Consider the following 10,952-nt stretch of genomic DNA (forward strand, 5'->3'; position numbering starts at 1 on the left):
AAAAAGGGCCACCCTTGAGCTGCTGACGGCCACATAATAAACATATGACGCAGCAGCTTGCCGAGTATTGCGTCGTCTAGCTAGTGGTTGGGGGCACACAAACAGCCAGCTCTCGGGAGCAAAAACCAATGTAATATCTACATAAAAAGGGATAGTGAATCGCCATTGCGGCGTAGGGCAAGGGGGTCAAGTTTGGAAGTTAGCCTGGAACAGTTTATAAGTCAGACCGCTTTTAACTCTCCGTAAAAGTAAGGATGCGTGGACGTGAGACCAGTACCCCATACAAGGACGAATCAATCCCTTGTAAAAACAGAGCAACTGTTCAAATAAAAAGAAATTTCCACATCTAAACAAGGCATCCAGTTTCATAGAGGCAGACTTAGCACTTCCCGTAATGTGGGGTTTCCAAGAAAGAGTGGATATCAGTAATATCAAGTATGCTTAATGAGTCGAGAAGTGGAATAACAGAACCATCAAAGGAGATAGGAAAGCTGTGAGGAATTTTCGAGGGAAAGATGGGAAGAAAGTGGGTCATGGGAGGCATTAAACTTAACCAGATCTCGGCGGACTCATTGAGATATCCTGTCTTGAGTTTATTGAGGAAGTTGTGTTGAGCCGAGATGCTGATGGAGTGAGAGCCAGAGAAAATTACGTGCTGACGTAACGATTCAGAAGCCAAGTGTCTCATAAATAAGCTATTGATATGACCAGCCTGAGCTTGGCTTACCTTACAGCTGTATCGTTCGTACAACTGAAAATATGGACGAGATACTGGAAGCTGTTGGAAGTACGTGATGAAGTTAACTTACTGCCTTACCCTAATAAGTTCATTATCAGGATTTTACGCAAGTCAAGAACGTCGAATTTTGGCAAATATTACATCTCTTTAGAACACTAACCCTGAAGTATGTAATTACTTCGTTATCTTTTCAGACGTAGTGCAGATACTTGATGTGGGAAGGGAAAGTTGGCATGTATCCGGAAGCCAGCTGTGTGACGGGGATAGTATGAAACACCACGAACTAACTACACATCCAAATAAAAAAAAAAGGACAATTCAATCGTATCTTTTCTCCGTCAACGTACTCAAGGAAAGTCAAAATTCGAAGGTGGTCAGTGTGTGTCTCGCCAGTGATGCGTAGTGCGAGCAGTAAGAGTTGGTGGTGTGATGTGTGCCTCCACATCACTGTGACTATGGCCAATGTAACACACATTTAAGGTTGTGTTGACAGCCAAATTTCAAAGACGGGCCATCAGTTGCCAGCCATAGATAGATCCAGTCCAAACACAAGATATAAACCTGTTTTCTAGCAAGTCTTTCATGTATCATCATCTCAGTCCGGAAGTCTACCAGGAAATCGTACGTGATGTCCGTGCGGAAGGTTGTGTGCGCTGTAATTAATGGTCACCAAGGTGGAGTCCCGATCTCTTCAATGAACAAATTCAAAATCAATAATATACATAATTACCATTTCTGCTGTTCTGGTAGGTCGTGATATCGGTTCTTTATGAACAGAAAAATACCCCATTTCGTTCACTGACCGTGTGGCCTAATGGATAAGGCGTCGGACTTCGGATCCGAAGATTGCAGGTTCGAGTCCTGTCACGGTCGTTTTTTTATCATTTGTTGTAACTGGTACATTAACGCAGGAAAAGCACTATTAGTATTCTCGCATGTTTAACGCATTTCAATAGGAACCAACTTTAGTGATCGGAGAACAGGTAGAGAACAAAGTAGAGTGGTCTGTTGGTCGGTAGGTAGACTTCCGACATTACTGGCATCACCAGCACGAGGAGGAGAGTCACAAGGGGCAAGTATCACCAATAAAGTTATAATGGTAGTTACCATATGACACCTCACCTCCCTACACTGACAGGTACCATAGGACCATCATATGACACCTTACCTCCCTACACTGACAGGTACCATAGGGCCATCATATGACACCTTACCTCCCTACACTGACAGGTACCATAGGACCATCATATGACACCTTACCTCCCTACACTGACAGGTACCATAGGACCATCATATGACACCTTACCTCCCTACACTGACAGGTACCATAGGACCATCATATGACACCTTACCTCCTACAATGACAGGTACCATAGGACCATCATATGACACCTTACCTCCCCACACTAACAGGTACCATAGGGCCATCATATGACACCTTACCTCCCTACAATAACAGGTACCATAAGACCATCATATGACACCTTACCTCCCTACAATGACAGGGCCATCATATGACACCTTACCTCCCTACACTAACAGGTACCATAGGGCCATCATATGACACCTTACCTCCCTACAATAACAGGTACCATAAGACCATCATATGACACCTTACCTCCTTACAATGACAGGTACCATAGGGCCATCATATGACACCTTACCTCCCTACAATTACAGGTATCATAAGACCATCATATGACACCTTACCTCCCTACAATGACAGGTACCATAGGACCATCATATGACACCTTACCTCCCTACAATGACAGGGCCATCATATGACAACCTACCTCCCTACATTGACAGGTACCATAGGTCTACCATATCTATTAATGAAAACTGACACAGTTCATAATTGTCGTTAATGAGGCTACTCCCCTCGGACGATAGCTTTTAAATTACTTTCATATTATATTTAATGATGTCCAATGTTTAAAAAGCACGTGTGGCTATTGGACGGCGCATCCGACTACCAAATGCGAATTTTGACTGTACTATTTATGATTGTCGTTAGAAATTATTATAAAATATTCTCTTAAAAGGAAAACATATTGCGATGGCCGGGAATCGAACCCGGGTCAACTGCTTGGAAGGCAGCTATGCTCACCACTATACCACCATCGCCTTGATGGTAAGTTAAGATAACGGATAGAAAATCCGCGATATTTGCATACACACACACACACACGACAGAGTCAGTGTGGTGGATGGTTGGAATGGTGTAATCAAGGTGATTGGTAACACAAACTAGGAAACATAAATCAGCAGCTAAAAACCATATAAGAGGCGGGTAGTTCCGTGAAATCTCGACAGCAGTAGGAAAATGAATACTTTTAACCTCAAATTTGGAGGCAAAGCTAAGAAAGTGGGAAGAATGGTTCAATAAAAGATAATCAAAATGCAGAGGATTTTTGCGATATGGTGACGAAAATCGTAAGAGGCGTTCCATCATAGCTAGCATTTGTAAGGCGTGAGAGAACAAGATACGAGCATGGCAGGAGAGGAAATAGGGACAAAGTAACTATGACAAGAGTATGGTGGACAAGGCAGGTGAAGATCCAAAACTTCCATATAATCATCAGTTGGAAAAATTGCACTGAATGAGACACAGGTCTACCCCATGATTATGGTCCGTAAGGCACTGGGAAAAAATTACCAGACAACACATGAATGACGTTCGGCGGAGGAGAAACTACGTGTGAAAGACATGTTGGTCGTGTGTGTGTGCGCGTGCATCGAACTTCACACATTGCTGTGGTTGTGTGTGTCTGGACTGCCAGTAAACATGTGACACTACACCACACACGAGGCTGGTAAAGAAAAAAAAAAAGCAGCATCTCCTGGCTAGAATATCGGGGAGACTCTTTCGAAGAACAGAGGATTATATCTTAGTGTGAGGGAACACACGAAGGTCGTCTGGGAAGCCTTCTCGAAATGGGTGTGAATCACGAGCGTCGTGCCAGGGTTGGACTCCCAACTTGAAAATATTTGCAGATGATGCCAAGGGCACGAGGCGGCAAGTGAAGGCGAGAACGATTACATCAACTTAAAGCGACCAGGATAGAATCCGAAGATGGCCTGACACACACCTCATGAAATTCAACCCACGTAAATAAAGATTAACGAGGATGGGATATGGTGAAGGGAGGAATCGATATAAGATATTATCTAGCAGGAAATAGGCTCCGGAAATATGCATGTTAGAGGGATTTGGGAATCAACACCAGTCACCAGAGTTCACTTTAAGAAATAGGGCAGGAGACCCACTGTCTGCTGGTAAATATCAGAACAGCATAGCAAATTCATAAGGAAATGTTTAGCAAGCCTCTCGCATCCAATGTTAGGCCAAAAGTCGCTCTTGAGCAAATCTAGTTACCGTACTTGAAGCACCCCAGAGAAGTAATAGAGAAGGTCCGTAGGGGAGCAACAAGCGATGGTAATATAATTGAAATCGAAGGAAAGCTGGTGGCTTGTCAACCATAGAAGAGATATGTAAAGGGGTGACCTGACCATAGCCTTTATGGTTCTAAACCAGCTTGTTGACGAAGTGAACAGTTCTTCGAAAGATGCAAAGATAGAACAACCTAAGACCATAAGCAATCAAAGACCAAAAGAAGTTATGCAGGAAATTTGTATGAAGAATGTATAGAAGTACGATCAAGTCTACATGAAAAGACTCGCGGACGAATAATATAAACACAGAAATTTACGAAGTGTCAAAAAGAGAGAAACTTTAATAAATGGGGACTAATGGGTGTATAACTCCTTCCCCATATGGTATGGAGAGGTAATTACACACACACACACACACACACACACACACACACACACACAAAACTATCCAAATCAATTTCATCTTTACATGAAAAGCTTGGTGATGATGTTATCCTTGTGAAGAGAAAGAAGACTAGTAGGGTGAAGCAGACTGAGGCAGGCCTCAGCCGTGGCCAGGAAGCACGTTGTTAACTCATACTGACTCTGTTAATACGTCGATAAATCGTTAGCATTGTGGTGGAGGTGATTCAGGTGTGGAGCACAGCGAACGAATTTAAGTGGATCAAACATGCATTTGAAAATGTAAAGATTCGTTTCTTAACACATGTGTAGGAGAGAATCAAAGATTCGTTTCTTAACACATGTGTAGGAGAGAATCAAGTCGGGGAGACTGATATATGGGACTGCGATGGATCTGACGCCCCTGTAGGTGTAGCATATACGTCAAGCCATGACAGCATCTGTAACGGTGGTAGTAAGGGAAACGATGATACCCGGATCATGTATTCAGTGATGAGAGTATCATTACTGAATAACATCACGTAAACATTTCCACAAGCCAATGAATGAAATCTCTAGGGTCAGGTTAAAGGTCAGGCCATGGTCCTCTACCGTAGTGCTCAAGTGTGGCACTATCTTGCTCAAGGGTCGTACTGTCTTATTCCAGGGTCGTACCGGTGTGTTCAAAGGTAGTGTTGTCGTGTTCAAGAGTCGCACCATCGTGTTCAAGGGTCATACCACTTTGCTCAAGGGTCGTATTGTCGTGTTCAGTGGTCGTACCGTCGTGCTCAAGACTACAGAATAAAAACAGCTTCTTAACAGCCCAAGTTATAGGAGGAACCCCACATATTTAGATATAACATTGTTAGAATTATATCATGACGTTAACTACTGGGCTCTGGTTGGTGCCACCGATTACTGGGCTCTGGTTGGTGCCACCGATTACTGGGCTCTGGTCGGTATCACTGATTACTGGGCTCTGGTCGATGCCACTGATAATACTACCTTGATACTTTTCTAAATTGACGAATTTATGAACAGCTAACCCTAGATATAATCAAAGTATAAAAGTAAGGAGGAGGCTAGTAATAACATTAGCAATAACATGAAGGAAATTTAATGTTAAGATCGTCTGCACTTTCCAATAAAATTCTAATCTTTTTCCTATTTATCATCCATTAAAACATTAGCTTGACGAATCACTGACCAAAAAACACCAAAAGAATCCGCCCAACGTGGGGCTCGAACCCACGACCCCGAGATTAAGAGTCTCGTGCTCTACCGACTGAGCTAGCCGGGCTGGTATCACATGATGTTACATAACTTGTTCTAGTTGCCACCATTTTACAAATCACATAAAATGATAAAGGAAACACCTAAAATTACATAACCTTTTGTCATTCCCACTAACTTACTAGTCACATAAACTGCTACAGCTATATATCTATTATTAGTTTAAAGTAACAGGATAAAAGAATTTCTTTTACAAAATGCATTCGTTTTCCATGTTTTATGCGTGTTTTCAGGTCCATATGGCTCGCTGGCTTGTTCGTACCACCTGAGACACATGGCACCAAGATATCATTTGATATATAAACAATGAACCAACTGATTATTTGAGATATGAGGACAATTCATAGGTCAAACAGTTAAAAAATAGTCAGATTATACATCTCTACGACCTCAGACTGTTCCAACACGAAAATCACTTTACGTTCGAAGTGTAGCGATTAGTTTTCAAATGATTCGGTCTGGTTTAAATACAGAAGATACCGCTTAATCCCTTTATTACACGATTCACGAGTTTTATCATTTTATGGCATTAGTTTGAAGCATCCCAGCTGATAGGACGTGTCTACGTGATCACTCTGCCATCTGTTGAGCGTTTATAAAATTAAGTCATAAGACGTGTTGGCATGATCGTTCTGACATCTGTTGAGCGTTTACAAAATTAGTCATTCTCGTCTTTTTGTACGGGACGGTAGAAAGTTCTCCACTCGTTTGACCTTGAACTTTATTATCGTGTAATGAATTGCCAAGTGGTTTTAAAATCCTAAAAGCTGGAGATTATAGTGGGATGGACCGTGTGTTCGTTCGCCTTTACCCAGAATCAAGGGTTCTTCACAAAGCGAGACAAAAATCCATCCAAATTGGCCCGAGATCAATCCCTTTATATAATGTCTTACAGAGGACTGTAAATATCTGCGCTACACATGAGTCATGAGGCACAGGCAGGTAGCAGATATCAGCCAGCCGTGGTATCAGACATATCTTTGTAAACGTCGCGGTCTCCCACGCCCCTGGCATTCCAACCTCTTCCAGCAAAATACTGAACAATATCACTCACAAGTGACATGTCAAGCTTTCCTCTTCACTCCTATAGCATATATTAAGGATACTTCACCAGGACCATAAGCCTCATTTGGGTCAGGACCATTTGATAGTAGTCTGTGTCCCTTGAAGTTAGCCTTGTGCTCTGCAGTACTCACAAACAACAATTCACTTCAGTGGCTGTCTGTCAAGACTTCTCGATGCTTCGATTACACGTGTCTAAGTGTTGAGAAAATGGACTCACTCAAAAAGGTACAGCCAAACGTGGAGATTAAGCTTAAAAGCAGCTTTTCTTATAACACGGTACTTTTCCTTTGGTAGTGATTGCTTTCGAGTCAGAATTAATCTTCCAAAAGTTCAATTATTTCCATCCGAGATTTTGCCTCATCACTTTCTAAAGGAGGCTTCAGACAGTCTACCTCCACGTTAAAAGGATCAATTATATATCTATCTTTTTTTTTCTGCTGCAAATCTTGAAATCTTGCTACAGTGTCCTGCGGATCTTTGCTCACATTTGCATCTTAATCTGTTCTCTGTAGTCTGTGTTCTCAATCTTCTTTTGATCTGATTTGAAGATGTGACATGAAGGAAAATGTCAGTTCATATTTAGTTATGTCTGTGAAACAACTGCAGTTTATTTATGAAAGCACTTATACTCTGGCTGAGGTCAGATATCAACCTGACTTTCCTATGTATATCTACATTAAGTTTCACCAAATGGAGCAGCATGTCTGCGAGTAGCCAAATCTGTAACCCAGCCTGGATCTTTCAGCTTGGGCCGAGTTTTATGTTTCTCATTTAAAAAGGATCTCACCGGCTACAGTAACTCAAAGCACGAGATATAACTTTACCTCTGGGAAGCCATCGAACTGAGCACAGTGCAGTGGTAAGTCAGTCGGGAAATTTTGTCTTACTTCTCTCATCAAGTTTCGAAACTGTCTGTGGTTTAGTGAATGTGTCCGAATAGAATTCACAATATCCAACACAGGCTTCATGACATGATTAAATCGATGAGTTCTAGACCAATTATTTACAGTGACTAATACAATGAAATGTCCACAATTCAGTAAATATTGCATTGGATTTGGTAAGTCCAATTACCAATTAATCCATTCACAGACGGAGCACACACAGACGGAGCGCCGTCTGTTGCTATAGCAGTGAGGTTTTGTAGAAGCAAATTGTGCATCTACAATTACCGCCATCAGCGCCTCCTTATGAACGAGTTATTTCCATCAGTAATTATTTGGGGGATTATTAGCAATCAACAAGACTATGCAAGTCTTTCTGACAGTTACTCTCTTCATTATGCTACGTCTGAATGGGCCATTCAAACAATATCTTACCGAAACAATATTTTTTCCTTTATCAAGGGAGTGACATACCTGGCGTCTGCTACTTTATTCTTTTGAGATATGGGTAGTAAGGCTGCTGCATGAGTTGGCATATAACCTCTTGAGTTTTCAGATAAAGTTTTGCGTCAAAGAGATCTTGTTGCAATACTCTTTCAATTGTCGCTAGGATGTGTCACATGAAACACTCGAATACCACCGAACGAACCCAAACCAGGCCTTTGACCTGACCCATAAATGGCTCGGGTCAGTGGCCAGACCATCATTACAGTCCAAACCAACAATAAAGAACAAAACCAAATCCCATCTTTTAAATCATAAAACTTTAAGTATTTCACCTGACTCGTGATCAAGTCAGTACCTACACGCAGTAGTCTACATGCTTCACTCACTGATTGTGTTCCTGCATAATGTGTGACACCCGCTGAGAGAATGGTCTCAATCTTACGTCAGTGTCAGTATAACGTTTTCCTCTACACAAGCTACTGTACTACACCTCTTCCCTCACCTCCATCACCGGTTCGCTCTACCTTGAACATGTCTCACGTCACAAGGCGTCTCTCGTGCACCTAGTGTGGCTATGACTTTCCCATCATATTTGACATTCGTGACTCAACTTTACCCGGTACCTTAGCGTCATGTTATCGTCCAGCATAATCCTCACAGGGAACCTCACTAATACTTCCCCAATATAAACTTTTCTTCTATCTTTACCAGATCATCATCGACCTTAATGTTACTATTTTTTCTTTTCAAAATACTTTCAATACTTTTCATCTTCGTTAATGTGTACTTTCTTCCTGTATCATTAACACTTTCTATGTTCAACAATGATGCTTCATATGTGGTTTGTGTGTGTGTGTGTGTGTGTGTGTGTGTAACTAATGAAACTCAGTTCATAATCAGATACTCCTAGATCTTCCCCTTATCAGTATTCTTACTGAGGTCTCCTTAAGGATTTTTTGAGGTCAAAAGCTGAACAACACGAGACGTAACTGGAAGAAGGTAGCCTGGTCACATCTCTGTTGAGTGAGACACACCCAAAAAACCTTCCTACCTACCTGTTGTGTTGTGACCACTGTCTACATGTGTGTTACTAACAGGGAATACTGTAGTAAATGATGAACACGACGGCGATGATGAATATGTTAAGTTTTAAAGTGAAAATCATATTCATGGTGATGAATATGGTAAGTAATGATGAGATGATCATGGTGATCAATATGATGAGTGATGATGAAATGATCATAGTGATCAATATGATGAGTGATGATGAGATGATCATGGTGATGAATATGATGAAAGATGATGAGATGATCATGGTGATGAATATGATGAGTGAAGATGAGATGGTCATGGTGATCAATATGATGAGTGATGATGAGATGGTCATGGTGATGAATATGGTGAGTGATGATGAGATGATCATGGTGATGAATGAATATGATGGCGAATGGCGATGAGATGATCACGGTGATAAATCAATATGATGACGAGTGATGATGAGATGAACATGATGAATGATGAGAGTAGTTTTCTGTTTAGCCTTTAAAGGATTCTGTGAGGTCTCAGTTCAAGCATGACTCATCTTCACTAAAGTTGTGCTTCTCACATACGTTCGTGAAGTGGCTCGAACCGTGGGTCTTCTTGGCACACAGACAAGGTGTGTATGGAGGGAGGCATGATGTATTAGCACGGGAATAATGTCGCTTTACTGTTATCGTATCGTCTCTTACAGAGGTTAGCATTCTGTAGGGAAAGTGGGCCTGCTGGGGGTCACATGGTGAAAGACGTGTTCGTAGGGAGTGGCCGGCCGGCCTGTGATCTGAGGAAATGTTGACCACCTCGACTGAGTGACCACTGATCCCGGAATACCAACCAGAGGCCACCTGGGCTGCTCACACTGAGAACGGTAACTACGTGGTGGGCGCGGCGGGTCTATCATTAATGGTGAGCCCCAGGGGAGTCAGGTGGACGGTTGAAGGGCGGAAGTCAAAAGCAAGTGCCCCCCCCCCCCCCCCCTCTCTCTCTCTCTCTCTCTCTCTCTCTCTCTCTCACCCCGTGAAGGTCAGTGTTCTGTCACTTCCGGAGCCCTTGGCTTACGACGACCTGAAAGGTTACACCAACATAATGTCAGACGCCTGATATGGTTACAGGAGTCCTAGTGTTTACTGTTGACCGAGTGAGCGGCCCCATCGTAACCTCAGATCGCTCTCAGGGAGCAGGGAACACGGGTGTCGTGTCATTTGTGACTCATGACATAAATTCAAGATGGCCTTTTTACACATATCAGTGAGATATCCTTTACGATTCTCACAATTTTTTTTTTTTTTTACTATTATTCTAAACGTGTCAGTAAAATTTCTGACTAAAGAAACCTATGTATAGATAAGCATTAACTGACAGATTTTTTTTTTCTTTTTAAGGCAGCAATGATGTTAACATGTTAAAAGTTAAGTCTGTCATGTGACCATACCAACCATCATTCGAGTGTAAGGCAGCCGAAGTACACATTAGTAATCACAGCAATATGAAAAGATATGACATTCTTTCCGTTCATTCAAGCCAACAATATTACGCAATAAGTCGACACAAATACGTGCATGTATAAAAAAATGAAAACATTTCCAGCAATACAACAACTGTTTAAAGCACTCTATCATCCTGTACGATCACATAAACAGCTGGTAGAGATAAACATACGTTTACGGAAGCACTATTGTACTAGTTCGTAAGTAAACAAAATTTACATT

At 41.9% G+C, this 10,952-nt stretch overlaps 3 non-coding genes across 3 annotated transcripts; 1 reads left to right on the plus strand and 2 right to left on the minus strand.

The window, feature by feature from the left end:
* The first annotated feature begins 1,539 nt into the window (after window positions 1-1,539).
* TRNAR-UCG (transfer RNA arginine (anticodon UCG)) lies at window positions 1,540-1,612 on the plus strand. The gene has a single exon. It is a non-coding gene; the product is annotated as a tRNA-Arg (tRNA).
* Window positions 1,613-2,794: 1,182 nt separating this feature from the next.
* TRNAG-UCC (transfer RNA glycine (anticodon UCC)) lies at window positions 2,795-2,866 on the minus strand. The gene has a single exon. It is a non-coding gene; the product is annotated as a tRNA-Gly (tRNA).
* A 2,877-nt stretch (window positions 2,867-5,743) lies between these two features.
* TRNAK-CUU (transfer RNA lysine (anticodon CUU)) lies at window positions 5,744-5,816 on the minus strand. The gene has a single exon. It is a non-coding gene; the product is annotated as a tRNA-Lys (tRNA).
* Window positions 5,817-10,952: the final 5,136 nt, after the last annotated feature.

This window comes from Panulirus ornatus, chromosome 8, assembly GCF_036320965.1.
Source record: "Panulirus ornatus isolate Po-2019 chromosome 8, ASM3632096v1, whole genome shotgun sequence".
Classification (NCBI taxonomy): Eukaryota; Metazoa; Arthropoda; class Malacostraca; order Decapoda; family Palinuridae; genus Panulirus; species Panulirus ornatus.